The sequence below is a fragment of the Mus caroli genome, unplaced genomic scaffold (genome assembly GCF_978045245.1).
Source record: "Mus caroli unplaced genomic scaffold, Mus_caroli_1 scaffold_20, whole genome shotgun sequence".
Classification (NCBI taxonomy): domain Eukaryota; kingdom Metazoa; phylum Chordata; class Mammalia; order Rodentia; family Muridae; genus Mus; species Mus caroli.
Window position 1 is genome coordinate 1197025 of NW_028227275.1, and position 23408 is coordinate 1220432.

The following is a 23408-nucleotide window of genomic DNA, read 5'->3' on the forward strand; positions in this document are numbered from 1 at the left end:
CCGAGCTAATTCTTTCCTGGTATTTCTGGGAAATTGTAGAACAAAATGAAAAGAAGGAGAAGAAGGAGGAGAAGGAGAAGAAGAAGGAGAAGAAGGAAAAGAAGAAGAGGGGAGGGAAGAAAGGAAGGAGGGAAGGAGGGAAGGAAGGAAGGAAGGAAGGAAGGAAGGAAGGAAGGAAGGAAGGAAGGAAAGAAAGAGATTGTGAGGAAAGGGTTAAGTATCAAGAAATAAGACTGATTAGTCAGAACTATGGGAGCCAAAATCCAAGGTTGGTACTTTTAGAGACTTTTCCAGAGCTATGGGCTTTGATGGGTTTGTTCTCATTTTGGCAGGTGGTTCTGTCTATATACCAAGTTTAATGGCCTGAATGGTGCTTGCAGCATGGAACCAGTTGAACTTAGCACTTGGCACCAGTTACATCCATCATCAATTATGTCTGTACCAAGATGATATTCCTTTCTGTCTGTACAGATAAGAACCATCAACCTCTCCATCACTTTTCTGCAATTTTCTACAAAGTTGAAAGTTCTTCAAAAACAGTGAGAGTGGAGACTCCAAAACACCAGATAATCCCTATCATATTAATCTTGTCAACTTGGCTGAGCCTGTAATCAAATAAGAGACACCGTTGGGAGGGTTTGGGCGACCATTTCCTGGAAGCATGAACTAAGTTGGGGTGGGGAAGCTCTCACTAGTTGACATTGCCTTCTCACAAATGCTCAGACATGGAAAGGCCCAAGTGACAAGGGCTGCTCATTTTGTCCGCTCAACTTTGTGTCTAGCTACTGAGTGCATGTATTGTTATTGCAGCTCCTGTCATCAGACTACAGCTAAGATTGACCTTGCAACATGAGGTAAATACCAGGTATCTCTGTGAATCCTGCAGGCCTCCAGCACCAGCTCAGGACAACTGAAGCACCCAGGTTCAGGGAGTGAGCAGGTGCTGGCTTTTCGGCCTCTTTGGCATGCACGAGGCTGTTATTGGACAACTTACCCCACAGCATGTAAACCATTCTAAGGAATACCAATTTATAGTATATAGTCTTCTATTGTTTCGGCTACTGATTGTCTCTGACCAGGAGGATCTGTTTGAACCTGGTTTTTCAATCTTACTTTGGTAACTTTTGACAGTAGCAAACCACCAGGGATTCAGGTTCAAACAATGCCCAGCGGAAGGAATGGTAACAATTCAGTTCATTTTCAAGTCTTCTTCAGTTTTCTTAGTCAGAAAGAAATTCAAGGAAGTTCAACATTTTAGCTAAGACTGTATCTCTTTGAGAAGGTAGAATTGATTTCAAAACAGTTTCTAACCCCAGAGCACCTTTCTCTTCATCCCCGCTCTATGAAAACAGAGTTGGTGATATTTAGTTTCTTACGTGATGTGACACTTTCAGATGTTTGGTGTCATTATGAAAAGGAAAACAAATAAGATTCCAAAGGTTTTGAAAAGTGATAAATGCCTTCACTCAAATCCCTCACACTGAAGACTTCATCACACAAGCAACAGCAAAGCTTCCCTTAGGTGAGGGCATTGTAGCTCCACATAAACCAGCCATCTTTCTATGCTATTTTCTAGTTCTCAGTCGTTAGCAGAACAGAGTTTTAGAGGGGTCAGAGAGGGCTAACATGGAATCATATTTTTATATTTTTGCCCTGATGTATAAATAAATTTTCTCTGGAGATGTGAAGTCAGATGCCCCATTCCAGGGGTGTTTTGGGAAGATTCTGATGGCGACAATCCAGTAGCAATGAGTTATAGGCACCCAGATCTTGGTTTCTAAATACCAAGTCCCCTGGGAGACAAAGGTTTTAGAGATGCCTCCTGTGAGGGACAGAACAGAGAGCCCTGGAAGGGCTCAGAGATCAAGTAAACATGTCAACATGATTCTGGAACCCGTGAAAGACATTCCCTTGGCCAAATCTGAGACAACTTAAGCAACAGAAAGAATAATGGCAGTTGTGAGTCACAGCTCAGTAAATCCATGAGTCTGTGGTGTTACAAACAACAGAAGGACACTGAAAAACCTGGAGGTGTCAGTGGCAAAAAGAGAAGGGAAAGATTATTCTTGTTAAAAATGGCGACCAGTGAGTGCTGAAGGAAGGGTGGACTGGGGAGGGTGTCCACAGCTTTCCTGTGTGGTTGAACAGTCCCTTTAATCACCAAAGTAAAGCTGTCTTTACTTATTTACAGAATAAGTGTGAGTTTGTGTGTCTATATTTGGAGTGTTAGGATGATAGCTCAGTGCAAGAACGCTTGAATAGTCTGGGTGAGATCCTGAGTTTGATTCTAGTGTCACAAGCACTAATTAAACAAACCATGTATCTACTAGGATTTTATGCAAGCATTTCTAGGTTTTCCTGATAATAGAGACTTGGAAGCTCATTCTGTACCTTAGCTGCACATATCTTTTGGCCCACCAGGCTCTGTGTCCAGTAGTGTGCAGGTATAAGTAGTTTAACGGTATTTAATTTTTTTCTTATTCATTGAGAGTTCCATGCTTGAGTTTAACACATCTTGATTATGTCTTCATCTCTGACTCCTCAAGCCCTCCATCCTCCTCTCAAATTCATGTCCCCGTCTTCTAGTTTCTTTTTTTGTTTTGGTTTTTCGAGACAGGGTTTCTCTGTATAGCCCTGGCTGTCCTGGAACTCACTTTGTAGACCAGGCTGGCCTCTAACTCAGAAATCTGCCTGCCTCTGCCTCCCGAGTGCTGGGATTAAAGGCATGCGCCACCACACCCGGTTTCTAGTCTCTTAAATAAGCCACCTGTTGGGTCCAGTTAATGTTGCACACATGCACATATGCACATGGGTCTGGAGTTGATCCCATGTCCATTCTCCAACAACTCTTGACTGAACTCTTTCACAACAAGCCTCTGGGGTGCCTCTGGCTCTTAGAGTTTTTTTTTTAAACCCCTCTTCTACCATGGTCCCTGAGCACGAGGGAAGCGGCTTTGTTGTTGATGTCTCATTTGGGGATGGACACTCCGTAGACCCCCATTCTTTGCCCTTTGACCTGTTGTGGATCTCTGCAATTACCTCAGTGTTTTCAGAAAGAAGGTTCTCCAGCTAAGGCTGAGAGCTGTAGGAATGCGCTCAGTGTGAGGGTGTCAGGATAACTACTTAGAAGGCAGAAGAATGGTGTATCAATTTATCAAAATGGTAGTTTAATTATGCGTCTACTGTTGCAATTTTGAAATATATTTCATGCTGAAATGAATTATTCATATCTGCCTGTGCATACTTTGTTTCTTTCCTCTGGATAAATATTGAGAAACAGGATGCCTAACTCAAAAGACAGTTTTAGTATCCATTTTCCAGTTTTCGTGCAGATTTCCCAGAAATGACTGATACCTCCCTCTGCAGCAAGCGCTTATGACTTGTGATTTATTTATAGTAGCCATCGGGCTACTTGCTATCCATTGGGCACTTGCACCTTGCTCCACTGCACATAGAGGAGTCTTCCCATGGTCCCCATCAGCAACTTTTCAATGCTGCCAATATTTTTCCATACAAACAAGGCACCCCGAGGCTCCAAGGGGCCCAGTCATTCAGAATTACAATAGGGAACAAAGTGTGCTGGAATGTGAAGTCATTTCCTCCGGTCTCTGGAGCCCATTCTCTTTTTACTTGGCTGAGCAACCTCCCACATGGTGGTGGAAGCAGGGTCTCATTTCCTGTGACTTGGTGTCTCTCCATGTTTAATTTTCACAAATGACAACTCACCCTTTACTCAGGGGAAGGGAGTGACCTGCTCTCTCATCCTGCTTGGATCTTATTTCCTGTAAACTTGGCTGGGTCCATCTCTGCCTCCCTACTCCAACAGTGCATATGCAAACACACATGTGTACTTTCACTCCATGGGAGCACATGCATGTGCAACCACACATCTTATACTTCTGAGTCTAATCCAAAACCACATGTTTCTGTCTTTTCCATACCATTATCTTAGGAAAGGCCCTAGTTCTTCAAAGCAAACTTACGTTTAGTTATCTGCTTAGCCTGGTAATATAATATCTTGATACCAATATTTCAACATGACTATCAACAACCTTGCATTATGTTAAATTCCCTGCTGCTATTTTATGTTCTTAGCCTTTCTACAACTGTGGGTATATGCTCAAAACTTATATTCTTTATTTCTGCCTGATATGTTATCAATTTTGTACACAGTTTTGTCACTTTGTTTCCATATATATTTAAATTTAGTATTGTCTCCATTTTTCCTTAACTTTGTGTTTAAACACATAAGGCATAAACATTATTCAAAATTGAAAACAATGACGAATAGAAATCTTATTTCTTTATCCCTTCTAGTTTTTTATCACTTGACTCTCATAAATAGGCACTTTTATTGTGTTGCCTTTTCATTTGGGAGGTTGGAGGAAATTTTATTTCTCCTTCTGTCTTGCCTGTGACACTTTACACACATGCTTCATTACGTATAGTTTTTCTTTCTCAGTTTGCACTCTTTTCCCCTACAGGATACACCCCAACTCTATCACCCATCAGTTTGTGTAAAAAGCCTCATCCTTTAATCTTTCCTCCTCTCCCAGTTATGTGTTTGTTCTTACACATTATATTTAAAGTTCTCTTATTTGAAGTTTATTTTGTGCATTGTGTGAGGACAAAGAAGATGGCAAATTAACTTTAGGACTATTAGTTGCTTGGTTTGTGGTTTCTTTTTGGAAATTTCTAGAACATGTGACTTCTAAAATACAAGTACTATTAACTACACTGATGGCAACATTGTCTGAGAACCTTAGTCTGGGTGTCTTGCTACTAAACTGGCCCATACAGCAGAGCAATGTTTGGAATCCTCAGTCTGCATTAGTCTTGGAAGGAAGGTGTGGGTCTGGGCTACTCCAATCACAAGTGCACGGGGATTTCTTCAAGAGTTGCTGCTAGGGTTGAACTGAGGTTCAGTTGGCAGAATGTTTGCTTAGGATGCGTAAGCTATGCTTATGGATTCTAAGCATATGGATTCCATAGCATAAAGGTGGCATCGTAGCAAGCACCTGTAACTCCAGCCCTTGGGAGTTGGTAGCAAGAGGATCAGGGGCTCAAGGCTATCCTTGGCTATACAAGTTTGAAGTCAGTTGAGGCTCATGAGAATCTGCCTAAAAACAAAAATAGAGAGAGAAAGAAAAAAGCAAGAAAGCAAGAAGGAAGGAAGGGAGGAAGGAAGGAAGGAAGGAAGGAAGGAAGGAAGGAAGGAAAGGAAGAAGGAAAGACAAGTAATTTCTTTTGGAAAGAATGGGCGGGAGATCCAGCTAGCAGGGATGAATGGTAGAAATACTCTCTAGCAAGCAAATGAAACAGATAACAGAGGAGTCAGCGATGAGGGGAGAGTGGATGACCAGGGGTGCCTTCTGAGGACAGCTGTTCTCTCCATCAAAGGCCAGAGTGAAAGAGCTTCATGGCTACAAAAAGAAGCTCCCAAAAAGGACCAGAATGCTAAAGATTAGAGTCGGACTGGAAGCATCAGTAGAGGTATGCCAGGGCAGGAAGTGGGAGTGGGTGGGTTGGGGAGCAGGGGGAGGGTATAGGGGACTTTCAGAGAGGAAACTAGGAAAGAGGATAGTATTTGAAATGTAAATGAAGAAAATATTTAATAAAACATATTTTAAAGATTAAAAAAAAGGCCACCTTAGAGAAGGTAGAGCTGATGGCCATAGTTTGTTGCTGCCTGCCAGGAGAACTCATATTCACACACATTCTATAGTCTGCACCAAGTGCTTTGGATTTAGCCCAGCATGGAATGTGAGCTGTGTTCTTCAAATTCAGAGGTGGAAGAAGAAACTCAGCCATCTCAGAGAGTTTTATGGATAAGCCCCAAGAGCATTAAAGAATGTATTGCACAGAAACAAACACAACTTATAAGGATTTAGAGAGATTTCTGACATAGACCATAAAATCTGGCTCAGGGAAACATCCATGAGTTAAGAGCATTGCTTGATGTAAGAAATGACTAATTCCACTGAGTTACCACTGTACTTGAAAGCAGAGGAAGTTAGTGCTTGGCTTTATAATGTCCCTATTACCAATTACACAATTCCCCTTCCCTAGTTGTGGCAGATTCTTCTAACCTCAGGTTGCAGAGACAGCTCAGAGGATTTGCTCTGGCTGCATATTCAGAAGTCAGACTCCCAAACTGACCACCTGAAAGAAAACCAATGCAATGTCTTACACCTTAGAGTCCTTTGTTCTGTCCATCAAAGCCAAAATGTTGTGGAAATAGGCAAAATCCCATTCTGACTATACAGAACAATCCCTGAGATTCACTGGCCAACTAGTCTAGTTAATGAGTGAACTTCTGGATCAGAGAGAGTCACTGCCTCAAAAAATAGGGTGGAGGGAAAACAAAGAAGACATGTGAATCAACCTTTGGCACATGCTCAGACACACCCACATGTGTACACAACACTTGAACACACACATTCATAAACCACAGACACATATCCATCTTAGCATAATAAATGAATAAATGTCTTTCAAGTAGATAATAATTAAAGTATTGTTAAATTTATTAAACCTTGACAATGTAATTGTAGGAATACATAAAATGAGTTCTGAAACAAGAGCCTATAAACTTCTTTAGCAGGAAAAACATTTAAAAATCTATACAGAACCAAAATACATACATAGACACATACATACACACAATGGGCACTTCTATTTAATGTGTGCGTACATTCACACATTTATTACTTTTAAATAGTTATCTCGATTGCTAAGTAGGAAAATTATTTTAAAGTTATGGAGATGAGTTTGTACTCTTGTACTGATAGCCATGAAAGATGTGGAGACAGATCAATGCAGTGTCTCTTCCCCACAGATATTCATTACAAATATAGCTAACATTGACGTCTGCTGGGGTAAAATTTCATGTTGGTCTTCTTAATAAACACAAGAAAAATCAATCTTTCTATGGGATTCCAAACTGACAGCCATGAGACATGCATCTCTTTCTCATCAGCATGCAAACTCTTTCAATCCGTTTTCAGCAGACAGCTCAATTCTGAATGGCTGCTCTTTGGTCTGTCAAAGGCATGTCTGGGACTCACATGACTGATGGAGGTGCCCAGGGGATGTTCCAGTAGGTCCTTTATGCTCTATCCTGATGACAAGGTGAAGTATCAGTCAGAAATGCAGACTTACCTCTGAGAAGCGGTCTTCCTTATCAGCAATGTGTCTGCTTTCCTAAACACTGCAGTTAGAAACCTCACTAACTAGATCTTATCTAGATATCTATATCTAGATCTTGAATTGAATATCTCATTGGCAAAATTTATCACCTCATCAATGTTAAGATTTTAGTACTGGGAAGTTTGTCCTTCCTGAAGAAATGCACACTGCTATTAGCCAGACCCCCGAGAAGTACATGTCTTGCTGTTTTTTTTTTTTATATTATTTTTTTATTTTTTTACTTTTCTCCTTAGCTACCAGGAAGCTCAGAACTGGGTTTACTGTTCAAAGAAGGCATCTCAGTAATGTTTCTGGCATTACTTTTTTATGTCTTATATAATTTAGGACCTTGCCTAATTTAATTTAAATTTATTGTGACTGGAGATTGTTATAATTTTAAAACACTGAAGTGCAGTTCTTGCCTACCATGTGAAAAGCTGTGGGTTCAGACCTCAGTACCATAAAACAAAACATGAAGAAAACACTGAGATGAAAAAGATATCATAGACATTCTCAAATTGATCCTTGAGCTTGGTAGTCCCAGAAACTAGATAGCTTCTAGAACATCCCACCAGATAAGATTACAACTCTCTCCTTGTCTCCTCTGTCCTCTTCCTGCTTGAATTGAATCTAAGTCCTCAGGCTTACTTAAGGGTCCTACTTTGGTTTTCGGTTGTTGGATAAACACCACGACCAAAATCAACTTGTGGAGGAAAGGGTTTATTTCAGCTTACAGTTTACAGTCCATCATTGAGGAAAGCCAAGGTAAGCACTCACAACAGGAACTTGGAGCTGAAACTCTGGAAGATTTCTACTCACTGGCTGCTCTCTCTGGTTTTCTCAGTTACCCTTCTGTGTACCATGCCCACCTGCCTAGGAATAGCACTGATGTGCCCTTCTATGCCAATTGACAATTAAGAAAAAATTTCACAGACATGGTCACAGACCAATGTGATCTGGGTAATTCTTCAGTCCAGTGTTCCTTCTTCACAGGTGACTCCAGGCTTGTGTCAAGTTGACAACTAAAACTAAAGATGACACCTAAACTACTAAACTAAACAACTAAAGATGCTATAGTTTGAGGCAGGGTCTCACTAAGTTGTCCGGGTTATCCTTGAACTCCCTCTGTAGTGGAGACTGCCTTTGAACTCTCAATCCTTTAGCCTCAGACTCCTGAGTAGCCACGATTACCAGCCTTTCTTGAGTGTCTTAAAACTGATCTCAAATACACTGAACTTGTAAACAACAATAGTGGTAATGATTCTGCTGCTTAGACAATTACAGCTGTCATGTTTTGACAGCCATTTTGTAAGATTTACTTCAAGTAACCAAATAGGCCAGTTGCAGAGTGAGACGCTTTAATCAGTCTTATCGAGGTTGTCCCAAGTTCACCAACTCACAAGAGACCAACACTGAGTACTAGGAGATATGGTAACCATCCCTTACTTTATGAACTTCTACAAGCAGTCAAAAATCATTTTGCAATATTGTTTTCCCTGGGGAAATGTGGAAAAGTCTATTCAGCAACAGAACAAGGAAACCATTGCACTCAAATGTAGCTTAGTGACTGATACATTTATTTTACTTAGAGGAACATTGGTGAGAGGTTACTTGCTGAACCATGGTTGACTCAAAGGCAGTGGCCTCACGAGTATCCCGTATCAGTCGGTGAGGACACTTGAAGCTGCTTCTCTAGAGCTGGCTCTTTGCACTGCTTGCCAATCAATCCAGTCTCTCAGAAACTGACACTTCTTTTATATCCTTGGGGGAGGAGCCTTGGGAATCCTGTAAGTTTAAAACTTCCTGGGCCTTGTGAGTTGTGTGTGGGCTTTAAAGTAGGGAGTGTTTCAGTGTGGAAGACATAGATACACAAAGACCATCAGTGTAGCAAGAAGGTTGAGAGGAAAGGTGAACCTGATCTGGGTTAAGGATCTTCTGCTACTGATCTGACATGGGAGACTGGGCACTGACTTCATTTGTTGTGCCTGCTTCCTTTCTTTTCTCTGAGTGGACTTCACCCTATGGTTCCTCTAAGGATTTCAGAGGAGGTGTGCGCATGTCTCAGCCTAGGGCTGAGAACAGAATGGCTAAGTGATTCAGCAGGACAGTAATAGGGTCTTTCAGGAGCCGCATCCAAAAATTACAATTAGAAAGGTAACTATTGAGCAAAGGTATTTCAAACCACGGGAAACGACATCTCAGTGTATCTCATCGTGAGGAATCTTCCCCATTTCCTGAGCTCTAGTCCACAGACAAGGCCTGAGGAGAAGTGCTCTGTCCAAGAAGAATCCACTTACTTTTTTTTAACCTCAGCCGCAGGTTAAGGTGTCAAAGCCTTAGTGAGACCCAATGTTCTTTTTTTTTCTTAGATATTTTCTTCATTTGCATTTAAAATACTATCCCAAAAGTCCCCTATACTCTCCCCCCACCCTGCTCCCCTACCCACTCGCTCCCACTTCTTGGCCACTAGAGACATGAGCTCTGGGGGTACTGGTTAGTTCATATTGATGTTCCACCTATAGGGTTGCAGACCCCTTCAGCTCTTGGGTACTTTCTCTAGCTCCTACATTGGGGGCCCAATGGGGGTCATTCTATAGATGACTGTGAGCATCCACTTCTGTATTTGCCAGGCACTGGCAAAGCCTCACAGGAGACAGCTACATCAGGGTCCTTTCAGCAAAATGTTGCTGGCATACACAATAGTGTCTGCGTTTAGTGGCTGATTATGGGATGGATCCCCGGGTGGGGCAGTCTCTGGATGATCCATCCTTTCGTCTTAGCTCCAAACTTTGTCTCTGCAACTCTTTCCATGGATATTTTATTCCCTATTCTAGGAAGGAATGAAGTGTCCATGCATTGGTCTTCCTTCTTTTATAGCACAAACTTCCTGTTGGCTGGAGCAGAGGTTCAGCATAAATCTCATATACCACCCTCCTAGTCATGTTTGTAGTAAGACTGTAGAGAAGATTGTTTTTGTTGTTGTTGTTGTTTGTTTGTTTGTTTGGTTGGTTGGTTTTTCAAGACAGGGTTTCTCTGTGTAGCCCTGGCTGTCCTGAAACTCACTCTGTAGACCAGGCTGGCCTCAAACTCAGAAATTCGCCTGCCTCTGCCTCCCAAAGTGTTGGGATTAAAGGCGTGTGCCACCACTGTTTTAAAACAGAAGATTGTTTTAAAAGGGAGAGCATAAAAGTATTTCCGTTTTGTGCATTTTATAACAGCAGATAACCATTCCCCCTAGCTTTTACACCACTGTTTCTCTGTGTGCTGTCCTATGTGTGTCCTTGTGTCTTACTGTAAGTTGCATCATATTATGCTTTATGAATATGGGAATGCTAGAGTGACTGTTTACAGTTGGCAATGAACTGGCATTGAATTACCTAAACTGTCAAAGCAAACTGTTAATACTGTCTGTTTCAAGGTCCTAAACTGGCTCACTATTGGAGGAAATTTTACAAATGCAATCATTGGTGTTTGAAAAAAAATCTTTCAAATTAAGCACTTAAATAAGTAATGTCCTGAGAAAGAGGAAAGCGACAATTTTGTTAATTTAGAAAGCCACACAACTTGTGGCTGAAGAGTGCTTGCCATGTACCCACAAGCACTGGATTTGGTACCTGATGTTCACATAAAACCAAAGCACTGTGTTGCACACCTGTCATCTCAGCATTGGGGAAGGGGAGACAGAGGGTCCCCAGGGCTCAAGATTCAGAGACTTTAACTCAAAGGATAAGGTGGGGAAGGGACTGAGGAATATACCCAATGCCAGTGCATGCTGTGCAGTGACACACACATGAACATGTGCAGACAAATACACACATGCACACCTCTACAGGCAAGAATAAAAAATGGCACACACCTGCTTGATAGTGAGAGATAGAAGAAGAAAAATAGCTGGTTTAAAAATAATAGCAGCAGCGACTGCATCAGCCAGCAATAGTGTGTGACTTCTTTGCAAATTCAAGAGCAAGAACCAGACTTCAGGAAAACAGTGATGTGTGTTTTGGTACAGAAATAAGTCATAGATTTTTCTTCTTTCAGTGAAATACTAGGCAAATAGAGCATTTATATGCTTCCTTTCACTGAAATGCTATTGAAAATGAATATGAACCTAGTGGGAATTTAAGCATTGCATATTGTCTAGCTGACGGAGTCATTTGTAAAAGCTGGGATATTTTATACCCCATTGGGGCTTCATTAGGAATTGTAAAGAGCACTGGCAGCTGCAGTAGAAATACTGCGTTCTTCCTCCCCGCAATGACTTTCCCTTGCCTTTTTATGAGGGCCTTTAAAACTCATTTAAGTCGCACCAATGTTAATCATAAAGATAGATACCAATGACCCTGGAAGGACTGGATCCCTTGCACCTTTCTGCTCCCCCCTCAAAATTTTTTTTTTGATAACCATAGGCAGTTAGTTATAGATTTCTTCTCTTGAAAGGCCATGGAAAGAGACTCTCTTCAATTGGGGGAGGGCACTAAGGGGACTGAAAACCTCAAGACATCTGCACTCAGAGGATTTCAGCTGACTTAGACCAAAAAAAAAAAAAAAAAAGAACGAAAATGCTGACAAATGGTATCTTTGCACGGGAGATATTAACACTCCGACCACAGGGGTGCAAACCTGAACAGATGGCACCTCAGAGTAGAAGGTTCATATTGACTGTTGCTGCTCGTGTTTTTTTTTTTAAATGCTTATTTTAAATTTGGTGCTAAGAACAGGGGGAAAAAAAGAAAAGAAAATAGAAAGTGTGATAATGGCACCACCCAGGGACGTACTTGCTTTAGCTTCCTTTTAAGAATACCATCAAGGCATTTCTAATACAGACTGGCTTCTCAACCCTTCCTGTTCTAATGTTCTCCAGGGAACCAAGGATGGAGCAGCCAGGTCATGTGTTAGGTCACATGATAACTAAGGTCTGTGTCAAAGTGAGACCTTTGACCATCAGAGTGGAAACCTCAGGCTGGTCTCTCTGGGGCTTAAGTCCTGTGGATATCATCACCCAGCGCTTTATGCAACAGCACTTAAGACTCAGGGAGAGACAGAAATCTTAGTGTATCACTATGACTATTTATTTATGAAGGACAACAGGTTGGCAATGGCATGCCTTAATTACCAGTTAATAGTTTAGCTATTAATTTGTGAGCTGTGTCACTGTCAGGTAATGTTTGTGGTCACTTAGGATGTACACATTGCACCCATCTGGTGATGTCACATGATATGGTTTTTTTTTGTTGTTGTTGTTGTATTGCTCCCCAAAACAAGTATTTTGGGAGCTGGATTTTTATCTTGACGTATGCACACGTCTGAGCTTCTCAAGAAAATCTTACAGGTTCTTTGTGTGCGGATGTTTTCTACACCCCCTGATTTTACTAAATGGCAAGTTAAATGTGTGTCGACTGGACTTTCCAACCAAGAAAAAAAAGCAAGTGTAGAAAGATCATAAGCTGGTAATTTGTAATAAAAAAAATGAGAAGAGGACTTGGAATATGACTATTGGTAAACTTTAGTTTGGATACCCCCAAATGGGGGGGGGAGCTGGAGTGGTAGCATATACTACAATCCTAATACCAGGGAGGCAGAGATAGGAGGATCCCTGCCCTTTGCTAGTCACCTAGTCTAGAAAAATTTGGAAGCTCCAGGTTCAGGGAGAGACCCTGTCCCAAAAAATAAGATGAAGAGATATTGAGGAAGAAATCTGACAGGGAATTCTGGTCTCTCTACATATGCATACACATGTACACACACACACACACACACACACACACACACACACACACACACACACACATATATATATATATATATATATATATATGTGCATACATATTTACACATATGAACACTTATATGCCCACACACACCACAAAGAACAAATGTTCAGGAAATAAAATTCTCAATAAATCACCTTATATAATATTAAATAAATGACCTCAACATGTGGTCAACAAGTTCTGAGTGTCTTCTGACACACATACTGAGTGCTAGTTACTACCAGGCTCCTCCTGTCTGTAGACTATGACATTGAACTGCATTGCTATCCTTCACTCTGCTCTGTGTTGAATACAGGAAATCATTGCACAGCCAAGTCTACCCTCAGACTCAAGGCACTGGGACGAATGGACACTGTGTCTTCTATACTGAAACTGTATTGGGCAACTCAGCATCTTTGGGAGGCCCAGACAATGTGCCAAGAGGTCAAGAAGCCACAAACAAGACTCAAGTGACAATACAGAGCCCAGCTGCTACATAGCACAATGGCTGTCACAAAGACAGACACCACCAGTGAACTGAACTGAGGTACCTCTGGAACCCTGCCATGGCCACCTCTGGAACTTAGTTATGCCTGCTACTGATGCAAGTCTGTTCTGCAACATATTTTGATGGAGAATGAACCATATGTTCTGCTTGAAGTACAGGGGAAGCTGCAATCAGGGATTTGGCATAGAAGAACACTTGAGATGTATCTGTCTAAATAGGTGATGTCTTCCAAGGACATGAAGGAATTGCAATACTGCCTAGCTAGAAGTGATGATGAATGCCCAACTGCTTATGCTTCATTAAATCCAGGCTCTCTTGGGACCTGATGTCCTCTAGTTTCCTTGCAGTTCACTCTTTAAGCCACCACTTATATTTGGAAGAACCAACCTACCTCCTGGCATTGTCATTGTCCCATGTGTGCCTTGAGGAGAGCATTCATGTCTTCCTGCTGCCATAGTTTTGATGCCTAGACAAGTGTCTCTCAGACTCAATCAACTGATTGACAAAAATTCTTCTCCTTAGATTCTGGTGTCTGAATAGGTTAGAAAGGGTAGATGGAGTACTGAGGGAAGTCAAGCTGTTTAAACTTTGAGACCACAGGCTTAGAGCATCTCCAAGCCCTAGAAACTATGACAAGCAAGTCTATTGATGGACATCTGGGAATGACTTCAGGGACAATACCCCTAATGTCCACCCACCATTAATCTTCTTAGAGGACTCAAAAGCCCTGGAAAAATTCTCTCAGGGAGATGGCATGCTTAAAGGGGTTATGCCTGCCAGTACTTTGAAGAATGCCTCAAAATCACACTGGAGGCTCTTTCTCTGGAAGAGATTTTAGTATTCATTTCCATCTTCATATGTGTCTTCAGAAGATAAAACAATGATATTGCACTTGTGCTTTTAGCAAATGTAACACATGGAGCCAGTGGAAGGAACATAATAAGCCTTGAAACAAATTCTGTAGTCAACTTTGACTATGAGTTGTGCATCTTGGATGATTAGCTAGTCTCTCTGAACGTGGCCTTCTCATGGATAGAGTGCATCTACTACTTCTGAGAGATAGATAGAGCACACCTCCGATTTCTGAGACAGAGAACAATGCATCAACTGGTAGTATAAGTGGCTTTATAAGAAAAGGAAGAGAGACCTGAGATAAAAACCACCATCTTTGTCTTGTTGAGAGACACTGAGTTCTAATACAGGAATAAGACCTTCATCAGGTGCCAGGCAGATGATGCTACCATGCTTCTGGGCTTCCCCGTCTCCAGTACTAAGAGCCAAGTAAACATCTATTCTCTCAATGATCTAGTCACAGCAAAATAAAAAAGAGATAGTTCTGGGGTGCACCAGGGTTTGCTGTGAAGGAAGACAGCCTATGGTTTTTAATGGTACCTATCAGAAGATCCAGTAATATCTATTTCTTCCTTCTTAATGGACCATGGTGTCCAAGAAAAGAGCACTTAGTGTGGCCAAGTCTTCCTCTGGGCTGGGGCAGATCTTCCAAGTGCAGAAAGAATCTACATTCATCACTAGGGACACACCCCTCATCTGGATCCTGTCTGCAGAACCAACATCTCCCAGCTCTGGCTGTAATCTAGAAGGAAAGCGTTGTTTTGTACATAAGCAATTGCAACAACCTTTGACAATAACTCTTCACATTTGTTTTTGAGAAATGAATACAGAACACATTACATTAACTGAAGAGATTAGGTTTTGAATTATTTAATTTGCTCTTAAAGAAATTCTTAGCAGTGATCCCAAACATTCTGTAATGCACTTTCAATATAAATGGGACGACATGTCAAAAACTTTCAGAGATGGTGTTTCATTTTCAAAGCCCAGTCTACATTTCAAAACATCTTTAAAGAGTTATATTGTGGTTTAGATAATTGGAGAATCTTTAGAGTTGGAAGGGCCCCTTGTGCCCTGGTAATTTCCAAGTCCATGGTGATTCTCAGCTCCTATCTGTGTACTTTCTGGGATGCCCAAGTCTCTTTTCCACACCCAGTTGTTGCTAGAGTGGATCAGTAAACCAGCTGCATCATCACCATTTGAAATTTTTAGAGATGGGAAATTTCAGGACCCAATTCAGGCAGAGAGGTGGAGAATCTGTGCATTCGCAAGTAATACGCACATGTGCTGGGGTGCAGGAACCATCTGCCTGCAGCCTCCATCAGACAGGTTCACTGTTGGAAGAGCTCTAGCCTAAGCTTGCCTTCAGCCACTTTAGGCTAAGCAGCAGCTTGTGAAAACCCTCTCCTTCCTCACATTCAGTGTGGGCCACCAAGGTTCTTCTTAACTATACTCAGGCTGGATAGCCTGCCTTTTCCACTGAAGTTACAAATGTCATTTGATGCTAATCTGGAGACACTGTCTGGGTAATGTTAAGTTTCTTGTCCTGTCTTCTGCTCTTGGGAACAAATAGCAGTTCTTATGCTGGAATGGGCAGCTACCTTGGTTTGTCCAAGAACATCCCAACAAGGTCACTTCAAGTTTCATACTCTCACTCCAGAAACCTTTTGGAACTCTGTCACCTCTCCATCTCCCCCCCCCCCCCCCGCCAAATTTGGTTAAATATACCAGAGAAAATATCTTCAATTCACTGAATATATCTTCAATTCACTGGTCATTACTTACACTTTCAGGGAAACATCTAGGTCTGGTGTCATGCAACGTGGCATCTCTCAACTGGAGTAAGAAGGGCACAGTCACCAAATTACAGCACAAAATTATGTGGCAGTTACAGAGAGCCTTTTGTTGGTTGTTTTCTTTAAAATGTTAATTAAGAGATTAAGAAGGGACAGTAAATGACATCTTCTATGTATTGTTTCATAAATTTGGGTGCTAGACCCTCTGCTTATCTGGTACTTTTTTGTTTTGGTTTTTGGTTTTGTTTTGTTCTTGAGGCAGGATTTTACTATGTAGCCCTGGTTGTCCTGGAACTCTGTCTGTAGACCAGGCTTGCCTCGAACTTACAGGGCTTTGCCTGCCTCTGCCTCCCGAGTGCTGGGATTAAAGGCATGCACCACCATGCCTGGCCTCCAATTTAGTTTTAAAGTACTAAATGTTGTAGAATTACTCTTTGAAACTAGAAATAGTTACCTTCAGGATTTTTAGCTGTAATTATTCTGGTCTGAAATAATTTTCACAAGATAATCCTAATAGAGAAGAAAACTCTATAGGAGTAATTGGGCTCACTATGGCGATATTTATCACTAGGAAGAACACTTGGAATAACATCAGTTATGAATATAAACCATGGATGAGTCACTTGATAGAATGTGACCCCGTGCTTATGGTGACAATGTTCATCAAAAGTGCAACAGTATAATTTCTTATGACCTAATATTAACTGAGTAAAACAAAAGCCAACCTTAAATCCAAGCTGGGACTAGAGCATGTACTAAGTTTATGGTTTCATTTGGAAACAGAATAGAAGGAACTGTGTTTTAAATTACTTGCAGAGGTGGTCCAAGTGCTCTGACCTTATCCCAGCTAAGGCTCTGTTGCTGTTACTGAGGTAAAAGTTATCAGATGTATATGTTGATGTCTAAGTGAATATTTTAGTTTGATCTGTTTAAAGCAACATGTCTTTTAAAATTGTGTGTGTGTGTGTGTGTTGTGGAGTTGGGGGCTGTGTATGTGCCACTCAAGGAGACCACGGGAAGGCTAAGGGTGTACTGCCCTGTCACTGTCTGCTTTATTCCCTTGAAACAGGGTCTCTGACCAAACCTGAAACTTATCATTTGGGATAGGGTGGCTATTGAGTGAGCTTCCTAGACCCATTAATACACCACCTTCTCCCCCCTTTTTTCCCATGAGAGAAGGCATGCACCTACAGCTGACCCTCAGCATCTCCTCCACACAGAACTTCCTCTTCTGGAACTGAGATGAGAACTGCTTTGCAGTGTTTTACTACGTTTGAAACAGATGTGCATGACTTACATGCTGTGCTGTGGCATCCATACGCAGCATATATTTATACATGTTTACATGTAATTTGTGTGTCTGACCTCTCCTAGTGTCTGTGGGTGTCTGAGTCTCCAAGGATATGCTCACACCTCCATGTAAAGTTGTCTTGTACCTGGGGGTGGGATTTTAGGGTCATTTGCCGAGCCCTTTCATCATATCATCTGATCTGAGCTGGGTGTGATTGTAGCATCCGCTCTTATTTGGCCATTTTGGAGGCTCTCACTTATGCAATATCAATCAGCCCCTAAACCCACCAGCTAAGTGATATGTTATGATTCTATCTTACAAATGAGGACCATCAGTCTGAGAAGAACCAGGTAACTTCTGTAATAAACAATTTATGTTAGCAGAAAAGAAGAAAAAAAGCTAATGAAACCCACCAACAAAAAGATGTATGTCAAATACCGGTGAGATGAAACTTTCATTTGTTTTATGTAGTTGTCCTGAGACAGGATCTCTCTCAAGTAGCCCAGAGTGGGCTCTAACTCCATATGCAGCAAATGACCTTGAACTTCTGACCCTCTGACTGCTGTATCATAGGTGTTTACTACTGTGGTCACTTTATGTGGTGCTGATGATCAAACTCAGGGCTTCTTGTTTGCTAGGTAAGTGCCTACCAACTGAGCTGTAGCCCTGGCTCCAATACTGTCAAAAAATTGCTTTTCCAAAAAGGCCATGAATTTGAGAGAGTAAAGAGAGGCTTATGGGAGGGTATAGAGAAAGGAAAGGGAAGGGGAAACAATGTAATTATATTATAAACTCAAAAATAAAAGTAAAAGGTTCTTAAACTTCTATAGCTGGAATGCAATGAGAATTCTGTGCTGCCAGCAAGAATATCAACCTGATATGACTCCTCAAGATAGAAATCTGCCAATGTGCTCCATGGACTTACCTGTTAGATCTTTGGTGAAGATTTGGAATGCATAAAATTCCATTCTGAGGGAGGACTCTGAGGCTGGGCTCTAGCATGCTTAGAGCATGTGCTTAATCATGTACGCATATGTACAAGATACATGTAAGTAAAACTTTGTATAAAAAGATGTTCGTTGTAGTGCAATTTATGAGAATCAAAAATGAAATCATAACATCAATGAGCAGCAACAAACCAAGAGCAGTGTTTGAATATAGATTGTGTAGACACGATGTGTTATTATGCAACTATTAAATATATTACTTGCCAAAGCGTGAGTTCTGCTACAAAGGTATCAATAGAAATCAAGTCACAAAGTAATGCGTATGATGTAGCTGCCATCATATTAAAATCAGGAGCAAAAGGAGGCCGCTCTACTCACAGCCTACCGTACTCAGTGGGGGCTCCTTTTATGGTTCTCTTTTATGATTTCTTTTTATTCTTGTACTTCTCTCCCTTTACTGGCTCTAAAATTAACATGCATAAATTTTTTTATTTTTGAAAAGGTGATATTGATCTTTTTTTTCAAATAACACACAATATGGGAGAATAACCAAATTTAAATCAGGCCAACAGACACTGAAGCTACATACCACACAGTCTAAAGCTCTAGGCCAGTGGTTCTAAACCCATGGGTCATGACCCCTTCCCCCCGGAGGTTATATATCATATATTTACATTGTAAGATTTGTAACTAGCAAAACTAGTTATGAGGCAGCAATGAAGCGGTTTTTATGGTTTGGGGGTCTCCACAACACGAGGAACTCAGTATTAGGGCCCCAGTATTAGTAGGAGGATTGAGGACCATTTTTTTTCTAGGTGCTGCCAGGTAAGGCTACCAACCAAGGACTTGTGTGTCCTGGAGCTCAGTTCTTCCAGGTAACAGATGGTGATCCTCTTCCAGTCCACCTCTGCCCTGGGAGGAGACAGGCCCTTTTGGGTCTTGTAGCATTTCAAGAGAAAGCAGAACTCTGCCTTATCAGTGGTGATTACTATCAAAACTTTAAAGCACCAGTCACCAGGAAACAGCCTGGGCTATTTGATTTGCACCTGCAGCCAGGATTCCTGCCTGAATGAACCAGCATTTATCCTCATCCAGTTCTTGTAGACCTTGGCCTTGCTATGTGACCCCCAGAACAACTTAAATCTTTAGAAATAGATAGTGAGCTTTAATCAAATTTATTATGTCTGATACCCAATAAAAATGAAATCGACTTAAAGCAGCTTTTCTTACTCGTACTTCCCGAGAGACAGTTTCATACAGTTTAATCAGGTGATTACATTTATTTTAGGTGATAATTTGTCTGAGACTGCACAAGTACATGTATTTTCTGGAAAGAAGTTTGGAAGGCCAATATCTTTCCCCCAAAGACACTTCACAGGTTATATCATAGAGCCTGAACAATGATAAAACATGGTGAGGTTCTGTGTATCTAAAAATATATGAAACCTTGTAAGCTTGCTTGCATAAATGTGCATAAAGCTACAATCCACACACCTACACAAACACAAAAATATTAGCCTTTCAGGACTAGGGAGATGCCTCAGTAGGGAAAAACACTTGCTGCATAAGTGTGGGGACCTGAGTTCAAGTCTCTAGCACGCACAAAAATGTTTGGTCTGGCCACTTGTGCTGGTGGGTACCCTATCATGATGGAGGAGACAGGAGGAGACGACAGGAGGTTCTCTGGCACTTGTTGGCTTTCAGACTTGTTGGCTTGTTGTACTTCTACTTCCAGATTCAATGTGAGACCTTGCCTCAAGAGAAAGAAATAGAGGGCGATTGAGCGTGACTCCTGAAGTCTTTCTCTGGCCTTCGTGCCCCCACACATGCACCTGTATACACATGGTTTTGAATAGCACACACACACACACACACAGAGAGAGAGAGAGAGAGAGAGAGAGAGAGAGAGAGAGAGAGAGAGCACTCAATACAACTGTTAGCCTTTTGAGATCATTTCTATTTGTACACCTGCTTTTTCTATTTTTGTTTTGAGTTTTAGCTAGAAAGGTAGGATTGGTCCCTTTCTCCCAGTGTGTGACATCCAGGACTTACAGAGATGGCAGCATTTCCTATAAAATAGGAGAGCCTTTATCTGATTTTTGTTGACTTATTTGTTTGTTTATTGCATGTAGTGCACACATGCATGGGAGTGTGTGACTGTGTGTACTTGTGCAAGCACTTGTGGAGGCCAGAGGAGAACTTTGAGTCTTCCTTTATCACTCTCTTCCTATCTCCTGGAGATGGTGTCTCTTGTCCACTGTTCTGGCTAGGCTAGCTGGCCAGTGAGCTCCCAGACTTTATCTGTGTCTCTCTGCTCCTCAATGCTGAGGTTACAGGCATGCCTGGCTCTCTACATTGGTTCTAGGGATTCAGACTCAGGTACTCGGCTCGAGTGCTTTTATGCACTGTCCCATCTCCCAGCTCCTGAGTCTGCCTTTATATCATGACTCATTTTGCTGGTAGAGCACTCTGCAAGTGTTTTGTATACTATGCTGTTTAGGTATTTTCTCAAGTTAATTGATTGCTAATATCCCAAATTACTCGGTGTAGGTATAAGCAGTTGTTTTTCTTTCTTTGGCATAGTGCTTTTATTTTGACAAGAATGTGACAAAGGATTAATTGGGCCCATTTATTCTTCAAATGTTGGACTCTTGGGCAATTCACCAATTCCACTTCTAATCAAGAGCTAAACTGCCAAGTGGGTAGTTAGGGAAGCTGGCCATACATCTGCAAATATCAAATGTCTGTGAATAAGATGGAGAGTGCTCTCTCTCTCTCTCTCCTTTCTGGTCAGATGGTTTCATTTAAACTCCAAAGGGTCAAGGGTGACATCATGACCTCATCAAATTAGACCCAACTGAGAGAGGTGTTTAGCACAACAGAAAGGAAATACTCTGAAGGGCATTAAATGCAAATGAAATTGCCATCTGCCAACTTCAAAAAACACCTGACCTGAAAAGAAACTCCTGCTTCAAACTGCAACCCCACCACCTTCTTTCCTTGGGTTGGATAGGGAAGACTGCTTGGGAGCTGCCTGCCAACCCCTCTGCCTGCCAGACTCCATTTGCATTTCAATATCCCCCTTTCAGACTTTCTCTACTTGAAAAATTTGACAGTGAACCCTAGGAGCAAGAAGAGTGGAGTTCAAACACAACTATTATTTCCTTGCCTCTTGGGTGTGGACGGCCAAATTGGTCATGAGGACTTTTGATATCTAAGAGTAGGAGTCAGTTACTGAGGGTAACCTCACATAGCCATTAAAGGTAGACTTGGAGCATTCTGTAGGATGGAGCCACGAGATAGAGGTCCTAAGGGTGACAGAGTCATAGTTTTTATTTGTTTCAGATATAAATGTTTGTACACCAGAAAATGGACTTGGATAAAAAAGAAAAAAAAAAAGCAAACATTAAGTAAGTAATCAGTTATTTACCCACACGTATTAAAGTGTGAGAAAAGTTAGAATGTGTGTTTAACAGCAGTGCTCATTCAGAGTATGCAAGCACCATGCACATGGCTTTGTGTCCAGAGTCAATCTAGGCAGAGCAGGGAACAAGGCATGTGGCAGGCAGTTATAGCCTTTGTACGAGGCATGGATCATGCAGGACGCTTCACCTGTGTGTTCCTCCTTGCTTCACCTGGATTGAAACAGAGGTTGGTTGACTGAAGGTGAACAAAGTGGACTTCGAATGAAATCCTGGAGCAGGCATGCTTCTCAACTCTGTTGACTCTGGTCCAGGAGTGTTTGGAAAACCATTAGCTCTGGGCATTGGTTGTACACAGCAGGGTGTCTAAAGTTGACTTAACCCAGACAGCATGCTAGATAGCATTGTTTTATGTGTGTTATAAAACTATGATTTTGCTCATTTGGACTAAAAAGTCGCTATGGACATTTCATTCATGTTAGGTCCCTTACCCAAACACATCAGTTAGATGTTGCTTCTTAAAGTCATTCACAGCTATGGCACTGATTAACTGAAAGCAATTATTCCCTTTGACATCTCATTTTTTTTAAATCAATTAGTTAATTATTTACTTATTCACTTTACATCCTGCTCACTGTCCCCCTCCTGGTCACCTCCTCCCATAATCCTTCACCCCTCTTCCCCCCTTCTCCTCTGAGTTGGGGGAGGGGGGGTCCTCCTGAATATCCCCCGACCATGGTACTTCAAGTTTCTGCAGGGCTAGGCACTTTTTCTCCCACTGTGGCTACACAAGGCAGCCCAGTTAGATACAGGCACAGCTTGTGGATAGCCCTTGCTCCAGTTATCCAGGACCCACATAAAGACCAAGCTGCACATCTGCTACATCTGTGCAGGGAGGCCTAGATCCTGCCGGTATATGTTCCTTGGTTGGCAGTTAAGTCTCTGAGGGCCCCCTAAGAGTCCAGGTTAGTTGATTCTGTTGGTTTTTCTATGGAGTTCCTATCCCCTTAGAGGTCGCAATCTTTCCTCCTATTATTCCATAAATGTCCCCAAGCTCCATCCAGTGTTTGGTTGTGGATGTCTGCATCTGTCTGATCCAGTGTGGGGAGGGGGGTGGAGCCTCTCAGAGCACAGCCATGCTAGACTTCTGTCTGCAAGCATAACAGAGGATCATTAATAGTGTCATGGATTGGGGCTTATTCATGGATTGGGTCTCAAGATGGGCCAGATATTGGTTGGCCATTCCCTCAGTCTCTGCTCCATCCCCAATCCCAGGTTAAGTTTTGGGTCAGAAGTACTGTGGGTGGGTTGGTGTCCATATGCTCCACCAGGGTTCCTGCCTGGCCACTGAATGTAGCCTTCCCAGGCTTCATATCCCCAGTGCTGTGAGTTATAGCTAAGAACACCCCCACTGATTCTTGGGCTCCTTCTGCCCCCTCATCAGCTGCAGATTTCCATTTATTTTCATGGCCATCCAGACATACTCCCTGCCCCTCCACACACCTGACCACTCTCTCCTCCCTCTTCCCACCTCCCCTCGTGATCCTTGAAAGAGTCGTCTAGTCATTTTTTTCCCAAATACTTTTTGGTGCTTCCTAGAAAGTCTAGGTGGCTCTTAAAAACTTTTAACCCTTTTCAATGTCAGTGCAATTCC